The 15,265-nt window shown below is 54.3% G+C and overlaps 1 protein-coding gene across 2 annotated transcripts in view; it reads right to left on the bottom strand.

The window, feature by feature from the left end:
- LOC141270537 (uncharacterized) overlaps window positions 1–14,909 on the bottom strand; it is a 41,448-nt gene extending 26,539 nt beyond the window's left edge. Inside the window, exon 1 of one of the 2 annotated variants that reach the window (XM_073680585.1) lies at window positions 14,841–14,909. The gene's annotated coding sequence lies outside the window, so the exon portion shown is untranslated. Of the gene's footprint in view, window positions 1–14,234; window positions 14,304–14,840 lie in introns of those variants that run through there. The other variant, XM_073680586.1, reaches the window with a different exon arrangement.
- Window positions 14,910–15,265: the final 356 nt, after the last annotated feature.

The following is a 15,265-nucleotide window of genomic DNA, read 5'->3' as shown; positions in this document are numbered from 1 at the left end:
GACAGCTGTAAGGCGGCGGTATTCACCTCCGAGGCATCTGTCTGTGTAACGGGTCTGGGAGGCGGAACCTCTGAGCTACTATACAAGGGGGCAGTCCTTGTAAGGGAGCGGGTGGCGACCAGGGAAGACGGGCAGGAGGTCACAGCAGGTGACCGGGACAGTCTCTGAGTGAACGGGCTGGAAGTCACGGCAAGTGACCGGGGCAGTCTCTGGATGAACGGGCTGATGGACACGGCAGGTGACCGGGGCAGTCTCTGAATGAACGGGCAGATGGTCACGGCAAGTGACCGGGGCAGTCTCTGGATGAACAGGCAGATGGTCACGGCAAGTGACCGGGGCAGTCTCTGGATGAACAGGCAGATGGTCACGGCAAGTGACCGGGGCAGTCTCTGGATGAACAGGCAGATGGTCACGGCAAGTGACCGGGGCAGTCTCTGGATGAACGGGCAGATGGTCACGGCAAGTGACTGGGGCAGTCTCTGGATGAACGGGCAGATGGTCACGGCAAGTGACCGGGGCAGTCTCTAGGTAAAGGGTTGGTACAACCTGTGGCGGCTGATGATAGACGTGAGCTCCCAGGTGAGCAGGCGAGAGTCTCTGGATGAACGGGTGGTCACAGCATGTGACGGCGGAGCCTCCAGGAAGACCAACAGACAGGCGGCAGATGAGCGCTCCCAGGTGAGCGGGCAGAAGTCTCTGGACAGGCGGGTGGTCACAGCACGTGACGGCAGGGCCTCCAGGTAGGCTAGCAGACAGACAGCAGATGAGCGCTCCCAGGTGAGCGAGCAGGAGTCACTGGACAGGCAGGTGGTTACAGCACGTGACGGCGGAGCCTCCAGGTAGACTAGCAGGCAGGTAGCTGGTGTGTGCTCCCAGGTGAGCGGGCAAGCTGGTCCATAGACAGACTGACAGGAGTTGGAAGGCAGACCGTCGGACCTCAGGCAAGCAGGCAGGTGGCTGATGTGCGCTCCCAGGTGAGCAGGCAGGCTGGTCCTTAGACAGACTGACAGGAGTAGTAAGACAGACCGTCGGACCTCAGACTAGCAGGCAGGTAGCAGATAATCAGGCAGGTAACTGGCAGGTAACTGGCAACGGGACCTGAGGGCTGAAGCAGAGTAGTGAACAGTGCAACAACATTGCTCGGGCACCTCCATTTTGGAGGAGGTGCCTTATATATGGTGAAGTCCTCCGGCCATTGGCCGGGGACTCCTTAGGACGGCGCGCGCGGCCCCTTTAAGAGGGAGGGAGAGCGCGCGCGCCCTAAGCACAGTGGCCGGGAAGGAGCGCGCGCTGCCAGCAGAGCGGGAGGAGGACGCCGGGCACGGAGCAGGGAGGTGAGGGGAACAGCCCTCTGCCAGGCAGGGACGCCGGCGCTACAGTACCCCCCCCTTTAGGCCCCCCCTTTTTTAGGCCAGACAGAAATTTAGCTAGGATAAGAGGGGCATGGATGTTCTCCCGGGGCTCCCACGTTCTCTCCTCAGGACCAAACCCCCTCCAATCTACTAGAAAAAAGGTCTTTCCTCTTACCCTTTTGGTGGCAAGAATGTTCTCTACCTCAAACTCGTCCTCAGCAGAAACCGGAGCAGGAGGCGTACCTGTAGACTTGGAAAAAGAGTTAAGTACCACAGGTTTGAGGAGAGATACATGGAAGGAGTTAGGGATCCGTAAGTTGGCCGGGAGTTTTAATTTATAGGCCACCGGGTTGATCTGACTGATGACCTCCAGAGGACCGATGAACCGAGGCCCTAACTTGTAAGAAGGTATCTTGAGTCGGACATATTTAGATGAGAGCCAGACTTTATCTCCAGGACGAAATTGTGGAGGATCCAGGCGTTTTTTGTCAGAGTGTCATTTCATCCGTTCGGACGACTGAAGGAGTGCGGATCGGGTACTCTCCCAAATGGAGGAAAATTTGCTAACGAGAGATTCCGCAGCCGGGTTGTCCACAGAGGTGGAGACAGGAAAAGGAATCCGAGGATGCTGACCGAAGACTACAAAAAACGGGGATTTGGAGGAGGATTCGCTCTCGTGATTGTTATAGGAGAACTCGGCCCATGGTAGGAGATCCACCCAGTCAGAATGATGGGCATTAACGAAGTGCCGGAGGTAACTGGTCAGGTTCTGATTGATCCGCTCCACTTGACCATTGGACTGTGGGTGGTAAGCGGAAGAGAAGTCCAGGGTGACGTCTAGCAGTTTACAAGTGGCTCTCCAGAAACGTGAGGTGAACTGTACCCCACGATCCGACACGATGTGGAGGGGCAGGCCATGAAGACGGAAGATGTGGCGGATAAAGTCTTTAGCCAGCTCGGGTGCAGACGGGAGACCAGGTAGGGGAATAAAGTGAGCCATCTTGGAAAAGCGGTCAGCGACCACCCAAATGACCGTACAACCGGCAGAGACGGGGAGATCAGTTATGAAGTCCATAGCAATATGCTGCCAGGGGGCAGCAGGCACAGGAAGCGGAAGAAGGCGACCGGCTGGCAGGTGTCTCGGGATTTTGTTGCGGGCGCAGGACACACAGGCAGAAACAAAGTCTATTACGTCCTTGTGCAGGGTAGGCCACCAGTAGTGCCGGGCAATAAGCTGGAGGGTCTTTTTCTGACCGGCGTGGCCAGCTAGTTTAGACGAGTGACCCCAGTGTAAGATCTTCTCCCGATCAGGTACTGATACGAACGTCTTACCGGGAGGGAGACGATTTAGGCTCACGGGAGCCACCTGCATTACTCTGGCGGGATCGATGATATGTTTAGGTTCCTCCTCGAGATCGGACACCAGAAAGGATCGGGACAAGGCATCTGCTTTGACGTTTTTGTCAGCCGGGCGAAAATTAAGAACAAAATCAAAGCGAGCAAAAAACAAGGACCACCGGGCTTGGCGCGGGTTAAGTCTCTGGGCATGCTGGAGGTAAGCCAAGTTCTTGTGGTCAGTGTAAATTATTACCGGGTGAAGAGCCCCCTCGAGTAGGTAACGCCACTCCTCCAATGCCAGTTTGATGGCCAATAACTCTCGGTCTCCTATGGAATAGTTGCGCTCAGAAGAGGAGAAGAGTTTGGAGAAGAAGCCACAAGTTACCATTCTCCCGGAAGATGATTTTTGAGTAAGTACCGCTCCGGCTCCAGAGGAGGAGGCGTCAACTTCCAGGAAGAACTGCTTGTTGCCGTCCGGGCGATGCAGCACCGGGGCGGAAGAGAAGGCCTGTTTTAGGGAAAGAAAGGCCTCCTCTGCTTCGGGCGGCCACTCTTTGGGATTAGTACCCTTACGGGTGAGCGCGGAAATTGGGGCAGTCCAGGAAGAGAAGTGTGGTATGAAGAGGCGGTAGTAGTTGGCGAAGCCCAGGAATCGCTGAATGGCCCTCAACCCCTCCGGTCGAGGCCATTTCTCGATGGCAGACAGTTTCTCTGGATCCATTCGTAGGCCGGTCTGAGAAATAATGTAGCCCAAAAACGGAAGCGAGGTCTGCTCAAAGAGGCACTTCTCGTATTTAGCGAAGAGGTGATTCTGCCTGAGCCTGAGCAGGACCTGACGAACGTTCCTCCGGTGAGTCTGGAGATCCGGAGAGAATCCCAAGATGTCGTCCAGGTACACCACTACGCAGGAGTAGAGAAGGTCCCGGAAGATGTCATTGACCAACTCTTGAAAGACGGCAGGAGCGTTACAGAGACCAAAGGGCATTACCAGATATTCATAGTGGCCGTCCCGGGTGTTGAATGCCGTCTTCCATTCATCCCCCTGACGGATACGAACCAGGTTGTACGCCCCACGGAGGTCCAGTTTGGTGAAGATTCTAGCCCCCCTCAGACGATCAAATAACTCCGGAATGAGCGGAAGGGGGTACTTATTCTTCACCGTGATCTGGTTAAGGCCTCTATAGTCTATACAGGGACGGAGAGAGCCGTCCTTCTTTTTGACGAAAAAGAAGCCTGCTCCCGCCGGGGAGGTAGATTTCCGGATGAATCCCCTGGCCAGATTCTCCTCAATATATTCGGACATCGACCGGGTCTCAGCAGCGGATAAAGGATAAATACGCCCAAGGGGAGGAGTAGTACCAGGTAACAGGTCGATAGGGCAGTCGTATGGTCTATGAGGAGGTAGTGTCTCTGCTTCCTTTTTATTAAAGACATCAGCATAAGACCAATAAGGAATCGGAAGTCCAGGTAGATTAGCTGGGGTAGGAGAAGGACGGACGGGATGGACGGGAACCAGACAGGTCTTATGGCAGTCCTGTCCCCAGCGAAGGACTTCTCCGGTCTGCCAGTCAAGCACGGGTGCATGTCTCTGGAGCCAAGGTAGGCCTAGCAAGAGGGCGTGAGAGAGTCCAGGCAGAACATGAAAGGAGATACTCTCAGAATGCAGCATTCCCACCTGCAGAGTAATGGATTCGGTGATGAGTTGGATGGGGCGTGGTAAGAAGCCCCCATCCACGGCAGCAACAGACAAGGGTACAGCCAGAGGTTTGGTGGGGATGCGGTATTTCTCTACCAGGGACTATGAAATAAGATTCCCGGCTGCTCCAGAGTCAAGTTGGGCTAGTTCGAAATAACGGTTCTCCCGCAGACGATTGAGACTGACAGCAGCAGAGATGGAGAGGATTTATTCTTGTCTAGGTTGACCTCTCTGAGCGAACCTAGACACAGGCGTTTCCCGACCTCTCCGGGCAGGCACGGATCCGGTGCTCCTTACTGCCACAGTAGAAGCAGCTCACCTCGGCACGGCGTAAGTCCTGACGGGTTTTGACCATCTTGGTCTGGTCGACCTGCATAGACTCAGGAGAGTGTACCTGGGTAGAGACGGAGGGAGTGACGGGTTTCTGAAAAGTAGGAGCTAGACATGGTAACCTCCTCTCACGGGTGACCTCTTTGGCACGCTCGTGGAACCGTAGGTCAATCCGGGTGGCAAGAGTTATTAGGTCATCGAGAGTGGTAGGAATGTCCCGACCGGCAAGTTCATCTTTAATACGGCCGGACAGACCCTCCCAGAAGACGGATACCAGAGCGTCGTTATCCCAGGCCAGCTCCGAGGCAAGGGTACGGAACCGTATGGCATATTGGCCCACGGTGAGACTTCCCTGACGGAGGCGTAGCAGTGATGATGCGGATGAGGTCTTCCGTCCGGGTTCGTCGAAGACTTTCCGGAAAGCCGTGAGAAAAGCAGGCAAGTTGGACACCAGGGGGTCTCCTCTCTCCCATAGAGGATTTAGCCAGGCCAGGGCCTCCCCGGTGAGATGGGACATGATGAATGCCATTTTGGCCCGGTCGAGTTAAACTGGTGGGACAATAGTTCAAAGTGCAGGGTGCACTGATTTATGAAGCCCCGAGCCTGGGCGGAGTCGCCTCCGAAGCGAGGAGGTGCAGAAAGCCGGGGTAGGATACCATGGTATTAGTGGGCAGTGGAGCTGCCGGATTGCGAGACATGGCACTGGCGGAGGTTGCTGGTGGAGCAGTCAGAGTATCCAGGCGAGTATTGACATTCCGCAGGTGACCCAGTATGGACTCCTGTTGGGACCTTTGACGGGACAGTTCATGACACAGGTCCGAGAGCGAGGGAGCTTGGGTGCCACCGGGTTCCATGGCCCGAGCAAACTGTAACGGGTCTGGGAGGCGGAACCTCTGAGCTACTCTACAAGGGGGCAGTCCTTGTAAGGGAGCGGGTGGCGACCAGGGAAGACGGGCAGGAGGTCACAGCAGGTGACCGGGACAGTCTCTGAGTGAACGGGCTGGAAGTCACGGCAAGTGACCGGGGCAGTCTCTGGATGAACGGGCTGATGGACACGGCAAGTGACCGGGGCAGTCTCTGAATGAACGGGCAGATGGTCACGGCAAGTGACCGGGGCAGTCTCTGGATGAACGGGCAGATGGTCACGGCAAGTGACCGGGGCAGTCTCTGGATGAACGGGCAGATGGTCACGGCAAGTGACTGGGGCAGTCTCTGGATGAACGGGCAGATGGTCACGGCAAGTGACCGGGGCAGTCTCTAGGTAAAGGGTTGGTACGACCTGTGGCGGCTGATGATAGACGTGAGCTCCCAGGTGAGCAGGCGAGAGTCTCTGGATGAACGGGTGGTCACAGCATGTGACGGCGGAGCCTCCAGGAAGACCAACAGACAGGCGGCAGATGAGCGCTCCCAGGTGAGCGGGCAGAAGTCTCTGGACAGGCGGGTGGTCACAGCACGTGACGGCAGGGCCTCCAGGTAGGCTAGCAGACAGGCAGCAGATGAGCGCTCCCAGGTGAGCGAGCAGGAGTCACTGGACAGGCAGGTGGTCACAGCACGTGACGGCGGAGCCTCCAGGTAGACTAGCAGGCAGGTAGCTGGTGTGTGCTCCCAGGTGAGCGGGCAAGCTGGTCCATAGACAGACTGACAGGAGTTGGAAGGCAGACCGTCGGACCTCAGGCAAGCAGGCAGGTGGCTGATGTGCGCTCCCAGGTGAGCGGGCAGGCTGGTCCTTAGACAGACTGACAGGAGTAGTAAGACAGACCGTCGGACCTCAGACTAGCAGGCAGGTAGCAGATAATCAGGCAGGAATCTGGCAGGTAACTGGCAGGTAACTGGCAACGGGACCTGAGGGCTGAAGCAGAGTAGTGAACAGTGCAACAACATTGCTCGGGCACCTCCATTTTGGAGGAGGTGCCTTATATATGGTGAAGTCCTCCGGCCATTGGCCGGGGACTCCTTAGGACGGCGCGCTCGGCCCCTTTAAGAGGGAGGGAGAGCGCGCGCGCCCTAAGCACAGTGGCCGGGAAGGAGCGCGCGCTGCCAGCAGAGCGGGAGGAGGACGCCGGGCACGGAGCAGGGAGGTGAGGGGAACAGCGTCCCTGCCTGGCAGAGGGCAGGGACGCCGGCGCTACAGTCTGTACAATCAAGGTTTCCTTGAAGTTGGGGCTGATGAGGACCGGCTGTCCACACAGAGCCAACTTCATGGACTGAAAAACTTCTTCTGCCTGAGGGTTCCACCGAACCATTACCAATTTTTTTCCTTTCAAGAGATCGGTCAGGGCCGCCGTTCGCCCAGCAAAATTAGGTATAAAACGGCGGTAATACACAAGGATACCAAGGAACGCCCTCACCTATTTTGTACTTGACGGTTTAGGCCAGTTTTTTATGACCTCAACTTTATGGATTTGAGGCTTGATAGCTCCTCGGCCTATCACATAACCCAAATATCGGGCTTCCTCTAGCCCTATTGCACATTTTTTTGGGTTTGCCGTTAACCCCGCGGCTCTGAGAGAATCCAGCACCGCTTGTACCTGTGATAGGTGCGTATGCCAGTCGGTGCTAAAGATGATAATATCATCTAGATACGCGGACGCGTACTCCTGATGTGGCTTGAGCACTATGTCCATCAACCTCTGGAATGTAGCCAGGGCCCCATGTAACCCAAAAGGTAAGACCACATAGTGGTATAGACCCTCCTGAGTTACGAAGGCGGTCTTTTCCTTCGCCGAATCTGTGAGAGGTACCTGCCAGTAACCCTTGGTGAGATCAAGCGTGGTAAAGTACTGGGCCTGCCCCAGTCTCTCAATCAGCTCGTCCACCCTGGGCATTGGATAAAGGTCAAACTTTGACACTTCATTCAATTTCTGGAAATCGTTACAGAAGCGTAACGATCTGTCTGGTTTTGGAATCAGTACGATGGGGCTAGCTCACTCACTCCGTGATTCCTCTATGACGCCTAACTGAAGCATTTGTTTTACCTCAGCCGTGATGGCTTGCCTTCGGGCTTCGGGTACCCGGTACGGTCTTATTCGCACCCTTACCCCAGGTTCAGTGACAATGTCATGTTGGATAACCGTAGTCCTACCTGGTAGCTCTGAGAACACGTCGGTATTGTGCTGCACCAGCGAGCGAGCCTCCGGTCGCTGCTGTTTAGTGAGGGTATCACTTATCCTGACCTCCCCCTTGGACGCTTCCCTGGCTGAAGGTAGAGAACTCTCTGGTGAAATGCCCGGGGTGACATCTGTAACTAAACACTCTCGATCTTTCCAAGGCTTTAGCGGGTTTACATGGTAAAGCTGCTCAGGTTTCATCCTTCCGGGCTGATACACCCGGTAATTTACCTCCCCCACTTTTTCTCGAATCTCATATGGCCCTTGCCACTTGGCCATGAGCTTCCTCTCGGCTGTGGGTACCAGTACTAACACCCGATCGCCCTTGTTAAAAGACCTGACTCTGGCTCTTTAATTATATGTGCGCCTCTGGGCTGCCTGGGCATCTAACAGATGTTCTTTCACGATGGGCATGACCGCCGCGATCCGGTCCTGCATACTAGCCACGTGTTCAATTATACTCCTATGTGGAGTCGGCTCTTGTTCCCATGTTTCTTTGGCTACGTCCAACAGACCCCTAGGGTGTCTGCCGTACAATAACTCAAAGGGAGAGAACCCTGAGGAAGCCTGGGGTACCTCACGGACAGCGAACATCAAATAGAGTAGCAACATGTCCCAATCCCTTCCGTCCTTAGAAACCACCTTTTTTAACATGGACTTGAGGGTTTTATTGAACCGTTCTACTAGCCCGTCGGTTTGAGGGTGGTACACCGAGGTGCGCAATTGTTTAATTTTTAGCAATTTGCACAGTTCCCTTGTCATCTTGGACATAAAAGGGGTCCCCTGATCCGTCAGGATCTCCTTAGGTAGTCCAAGGTGACAGAACATGGCAAACAGCTCCCGTGCAATCAGTTTTGCCGAGGTGTGTTGTAGTGGTATAACTTCCGGGTACCGGGTGGCATAGTCGACGACCACCAGTATATGTTGGTGGGAACGGGTGGATTTTACAATGGGCCCTACCAAATCCATTGCAATCCGTTCAAAAAGTACCTCTATCACTGGCAGGGGTACCAAAGGGCTACGGAAACTTGCGGTGGGTGAGGTCAACTGACATTCGGGGCAGGATTCGCAGTACCTTTTGACCTCCGCGTAAACCCCAGGCCAAAAGAACTGCTGCAATATACATTCTTGCGTTTGTTTTTTTCCCCTAAGTGTCCACCCAGCAAGTGTGTGTGTGCCAAATCTAGAACCACCCGACGGTACGACTGAGGTACTACCAACTGTTCCACGACCTCGTCCCTGATCTTATCTATCCTATAGAGCAACTCACCGTTGATTACCATGTGTGGCAATACAGTATCTCCATTGGGCTGTTGGGCTACGCCGTTTACCTCTACCACCCTTTCCCGCGCCTGAGTCAGGGTAGGATCCTGTAGCTGAACCGTCCCAAACGTGTCCCGGGACACTTCCAGCTTGGGCATCGATAGGGTCTCCTCGACCTCTCCTGCCAGCACCTCTAAGGGAAACCTATCGGGGTCACACTCTGTCCCTAGGTTGGACACCCCTACGGCAGGTTCGTCGGGTAAAGCGTCTGTAATACATTTTACCGGGGGAGAGTGGATTTTGTTTTTCCACATAGTCCAGAACAGGGGCAAGTCTCTTCCCAACACAGTCCCATAGGGAAGAGTTTTTACCACTCCCCCCAGATGCTTTATGTCTCCACATGGCGTGGACAAAAGTACCTCCGCAGTTGGGTACTCTCGGAGGGCCCCATGGATACACACAACCCCGACTGGCCATCCACTGGGGTTGTCTCCTGCCACCAGCGACCCATGTACCAGAGTCACGAGGCTCCCTGAGTCCAGGAGGGCCTCAGTGGGGTACCCATTAACCAGTACTTGGCATAGTTGGAGTTCACTGTCCCGGGGGTCGGCGTTCGCTGTGCAGACTGTTTTGGCATACATTGAGACCCGGCGGCTATATCTGCAGTCCATGGGTTCCATAGTCAGGGGACAATTAGCAACCACATGTCACGGCCCCTGACACCGCCAGCACCTAACAGTGGAGGTACTGTTAGGTCTTATGACAGTTTGGGAGGGAATCGGTCTCCTGCCACTCTCACTCCGAGGTTCCCCTTCAGCACGGGTACGGTGCTGACTGTCCCCAGAGGGACGCGACCCCTTTCCCGACTCCTGGGTTGGCAGGGATCGGCGTGACAGCCGCGAGGGGGCAGAGTCCCGGATAAAGTCCTGAGTGGCCGAGTAGCGCTCGATCAGGCTGACCACCTGGTCAAGTGTGCCGGGGTCCCCTTGCCCCACCCAGCGTTGGATAGCGGCTGGCAGAGTCCTCACCAGACGGTCAACCATCACCCTCTCCACCATCTGGGATGGAGACAAAGTCTCAGGCTGGAGCCACCTATTTACCAGCTGCAGGAGGTCATAAGCCTGAGACCGGGCGGGTCGGGTCTCCACATAGGCCCACGAAAACACACGCTGAGCCCTCACGTATGTATTGACCCCCAGCCGGGCAAGGATCTCACCTTTGAGCCTCTGGTAGTCCTGGGCGTCCTCTCGACTTAGGTCGAAGTAGGCCTTTTGGACATCGCCGACCAGAAACGGAGCCACCACTTCTGCCCACTGGCCGGTCGGTAGGTTTTCTCGCTCCGCTGTGCGCTCATAAATGGTCAGGAAGGCTTCCACGTCGTCCTCCAGTCCCATCTTCCTCAACGCTGAGCGAACCTTGTCCCGGGCCTCTCGACGTTCCGGGGCTGATGCCGTCGGTGTCTCCCGCAGGGCAGCAATCTGTTGCAGCAGCAGTTCGTTTGTTTTTTGCTGCAGCTTGTACAATAGCTGTTGCTGCTGATTACGCTGCTGTTGCTCCTCCTGCTGTTGCCACTGAGACTGCAGCAGCTGCTGGGCGAGTGTCAGCTGCTGTAATAGTTCGTCCATTTTGTCTACGGGGTGGAACTGAAAGGTGGCAGGCCGGATTGTGGTCATGCAGCTGCGGGTGGGGTATGCCTCAGTCACAAAGCCCGCATTCTCCACCAAGCTGTAAGGCGGCGGTGTTCACACCGTGCAGTAACTGAGGCAGTGACCCAAGCAAGTCCAACATAAACAGCTTTATTCAGCAACTCACGGGTAAACAGGACAGTCCTCCGGTTCGCAGCCGGGTTAACACAAGTCTTTAAACAACGGTTGCCGTGGGCAACGGCCGCGCCAGGCCGCTCAGAGCCTGACAGGTGCAGAGGCTTCCCAGGCATGGGTTCAGCCACACTCAATCCTGCTGAGCTTTCCTGCTGTGCTCCTAGCATGTTCCAACATAGAACACCACTAATCCTTAGTGCAGGGATTTTAAAGGACCTGTGGCAAGAGCCACTGGAAAACCCGGGTTGGAGGGAGGAGGCCGCCTCACTGCCTCCTGTGACCTCCTCCAAGAAATGAAGGCCCTGCCAGGTTTTACTTAATCTGCATTAGCCAGGTAGTCTGACCAGGTCATTGCTCACCTTCATTCCTGCATTGCAGCCGCAGCTGTGTCTGTGACTGCAATGCACTCCAATGGATTTAATAGGTCTCTGTACACATTCTGGGGGATATATAACGTCCCTCGTATACGATCCCGGTCACTGCCTCACACCGGGCACAACTAGTTACACAGTACACAGCAGGGGCACCTTTATAAGTTTATCTCAGAAAGGCAGCATGTTTTTTAAACACATCCAATTATGGAACTTCTTAATATTCCATGATCTGATAATTAAAATGTACTTTTGTTCACCAGACAACCCCTTAAAGAGGTTGTCCACTACTATAGAACATGCCGCCTATCGATGTAAAGGGTGGAAATAAGATTTTTAGCAAAAAAACTCACACTGTCAATTTTGACCCCGGCTGCAGCTGGCTCCGACATCCTCTGATGTCACGTCAAGTTACGTCTGCAGCATCCTGCATTCATTGGGAAAGCGCGCTGTGGATGCTGGGCTGTGACGTGTGGGGAAACCCCGCCCACAGCCCATCAATCAGGGGGAGCATGTCCCTGTGTCACGCCCAGCTGCAGCCGGAACTGGACGTGACATCAGTGGATGTCGGAGCCGGCTGCAGCCGGGGTCACGTGATGCCAGTGAGCAGTCAGTGATCTTGCCTGTGAGTGGTGCTATTGACAGTGCAAGGTATTTGCTAAAAATCTTATTTCCACCATTCACATGATGGGGGGCATGTTCTATAGAAGTGGACAACCTCTTTAAAGAGTTTCTATCAACAGTCTTTGGCATACCTGCCAACTTTTGAAGAATAGAAAGAGGGACAGATTATGCAGCGAGAATAGCGTGCCATGGCGACTGGCCACACCCCAATCCATGACCATTTATTATTTCTTTCTTCCCTGGCAGGAGGCGTTATCAGAGGGTCAGAGGGGCGCATTCAGCAGATGACCCTCATCCCCGGTATGCATGGCCCCCTCATCCCCATTCCTGGTATGCATGACCCCCTCATCCCCAATCCTGGTATGCATGGCCCCCTCATCCCCATTCCTGGTATGCATGGCCCCCTCATCCCCACTCCTGGTATGCATGGCCCCCTCAGACGCAATCCTGGTATGCATGGACCCCTCAGACCCAATTCTGGTATGCATGGACCCCCTCAAACCCCATCCTGGTATGCATGACTCCCAATCACGGCACACATGAAAAAAATAAACACTTCTACTCACCTGCCTTCCCTCTGCTCCAGCGCTGCGTCCAGTCTGTCAGTAGCTGAACAGCACATGACGTCACTGCCATACGCCCTCAGATGCCGAGGTGAGCTGCGGAGATATTCACTCCTGTCCTGGGATAGTCACTCTCCTTAATAGCGGGCGCACAGTGTCAGCAGCGGTCTCACTCCTGCTGCGGCTCAGCGACCCTCTGTGCCCGCTACTAAAGAAAATGAATATTCACTCTTCTCCACAGCCATGGGCGTGGAGAAGAGTGAATATTCATTCTCTCTAATAGCGGGCACACGGGATAGCTGAGCCGCTCCAGGAGCCGGCGGCTGCAACTGACAGTGTGCGCTATTAAGAATGAATATTCACTCCTCTCCACTCCCATGGGCGTGGAGAAGAGTGAATATTAATTATCTTTAGCAGCGGACACACGTGGTAGCTGCAGGAGCCAGCTACTACCTGTGCCCGCTGCTCTACCGCCGCAACACGTCCCACCACCCTCCACAGCTGGGAGAAGAGCTGAGCTGTGACGGGACACAGGACTGAGCCCTAAAAGCTGGACAGTCTCGCGGAAACAGGGATGGTTGGGAGCTATGGTCTTTGGTAACCCATTTTATTGAAGAGAGCAGGGGGCAGCCACAGATTACTACATGAAATTACAGGGAACCAGTGTTGAGCATTTAACCCTTTAATCGAGCAGGCTCGGGTGTTCGCCGAGTATTTTCGGAGTGCACAGCATCTATGTTTGATCTGCCACGGCTGCATGTGTCAGGGCTGTTAGGCAGCTGCGACACATGCAGTGATTGCCTGTTTGTTAGGCAATCCCTGCATGTGTTGCAGCTTTCTAACAGTCGTTACACATGCCGCCGTGGCATGTCTATCAAACATAGATGCTGAGCACGCCGAAAATACTCGGCGAACACCTGAGCGTGCTCGATTAAAGGGTTAAATGAGCACGCTCGTTCATCACTACAGGGAACCTGTCAGTCAGTTCATACTGCCCATACTACATGCAGCATGAATCAAAAACTGACTGCACCATTGCAGTAAGTAGATTTTCTTCTAAAATGCTCCTGTGTTTCAGAAAAAACATAATTTGAAAACCCCCACACCCGGCCGGTTCCTCCTCGCTTGGCTCTAATTGATTGGCAGGTGTCTCCTGATATAGACACGGGGGAAACCTGTCCATCACCTAGAACGGTGAAGGGAGGAACCGGTAAGTGGTGGCACCAGACTAGTCAGGTCTATGGTACCGGATATTCAAACAAGAGAAAACTACACCTGGCTGCAGTCATGCTTCCAGGGTATGAGCAGCATGAATCGACTGACAGGTTCACTTTAATTATAATATGTAGCCAGAAGTGTCCCGAATGCCACCAGAAGGGAACCGACTAGTCCTATCTAAGGTCAGGTTAGAAGCTCCAGGTTGTGAGATCCCAGAATGCAAAGCGCAATCCCACAATCCTCCACTGCAGCAACTACTGGTAAGGCTATGTGCCCACGATGCAGAAATGAAGCAGAAAATGTCTGCAGCATTTCTGCATCTCCCTGGCAGAAAAAACGCATGCAGATTGTGCATGCGTTTTTCCTGCAGAATACATGCGGAATACATGCGGATCCACATGCGTTTCCGCATGCAGATTGACAAGCGCTTTCCAGGCGATAGCATCATTTGGAAAGTGCTTGACAACTAGGTCACACTGTATAAATCCATGCAAACAGCATGGATTTATATAGTGTGACCGTAAAAATAAAATAAAATAAAGCTATACTCACCCCCGATGCCCCGGCGTGGCTGCAGCGCTGCTTCCTGGCTGGTTCCTGGCTGCCGGCATATCGCGAGACAGAGCGGTGAAGGGCCTGCGGTCACATGACTGTGACGTCACCGAAGGTCCTTCAGCGCTGCCGGCATGCAGAGAGAAGCCGCCGGACAGGTGAATATAACTTTATTTGTTATTTTATTCTTTTTTTTACAGGTACAATGGTACCCAGGTCTGGATGAGAGTCTTCTCTCCTCCAGAACTGGGTACCACCGCACATAGAGACGCATAGAAGCCGCTTGTAAAAATGTACAGTCGCGGTTTCTATGCGTCTCAATGCAAGTCAATGGCGGGAGTTCCGCTGCGCTTCCGCAAAATTAAATGACATGCTGCGGATTTTTGTACGTAGCATAAACGCTGTGGAAAAATCCGCAGCGTGTGCATAGAACATGCAGAATCCCCTTGGGGACCATGGGGTGCGGATTACCAAGCGTTTCACAAGCGTTTATGCTGCAGAAATTCCGCAGCATAAACGCTTGAAAAACGCTACGTGGGCACACAGCCTAAAGGGCGAAATAGAAAATACACAATAATATGTGAGAATAACGGGGTCTCCACATACCTCTACCTGCAGAGCCGCCACCACATATATGGCTGTTCTGTGCGCACAGGACCTGTGATGAGGTCACAGGAGGGGAGGAGTCAGGGGTCACATGATCAGGAGCCTCAGTGGATGCAGGACTCTGCTGTGCTGGTTGTCATGGTGCTGGATGAGCTGAAGTTTATGTGTGGGGTCAGGAGGGGTTTACAATGTGGATGTAGCAGAGACGTATGTGTGCGAGGTGTACGGAGCAGAGCCGAGTGTGTACGAGGCATACGGAGCGGAGCCGCGCGTGTACGAGGTGTACGGAGCAGAGCCGCATGTGTACGAGGTGTACGGAGCAGAGCCGCGTGTGTGCGAGGTGTACGGAGCGGAGCCGTGTGTGTACGAGGTGTGCGGAGCAGAGCCTCGTATGTATGAGGTGTACGGAGCGGAGCCGCGTGTGT

Source organism: Phyllobates terribilis, unplaced genomic scaffold, assembly GCF_046119375.1.
Source record: "Phyllobates terribilis strain yellow unplaced genomic scaffold, ASM4611937v1 Scaffold_5__5_contigs__length_657084704, whole genome shotgun sequence".
In the NCBI taxonomy this organism is placed as follows: domain Eukaryota; kingdom Metazoa; phylum Chordata; class Amphibia; order Anura; family Dendrobatidae; genus Phyllobates; species Phyllobates terribilis.
Note: the sequence above shows the minus strand (reverse complement) of the source record. Positions and strands in the feature narration are given on the sequence as shown.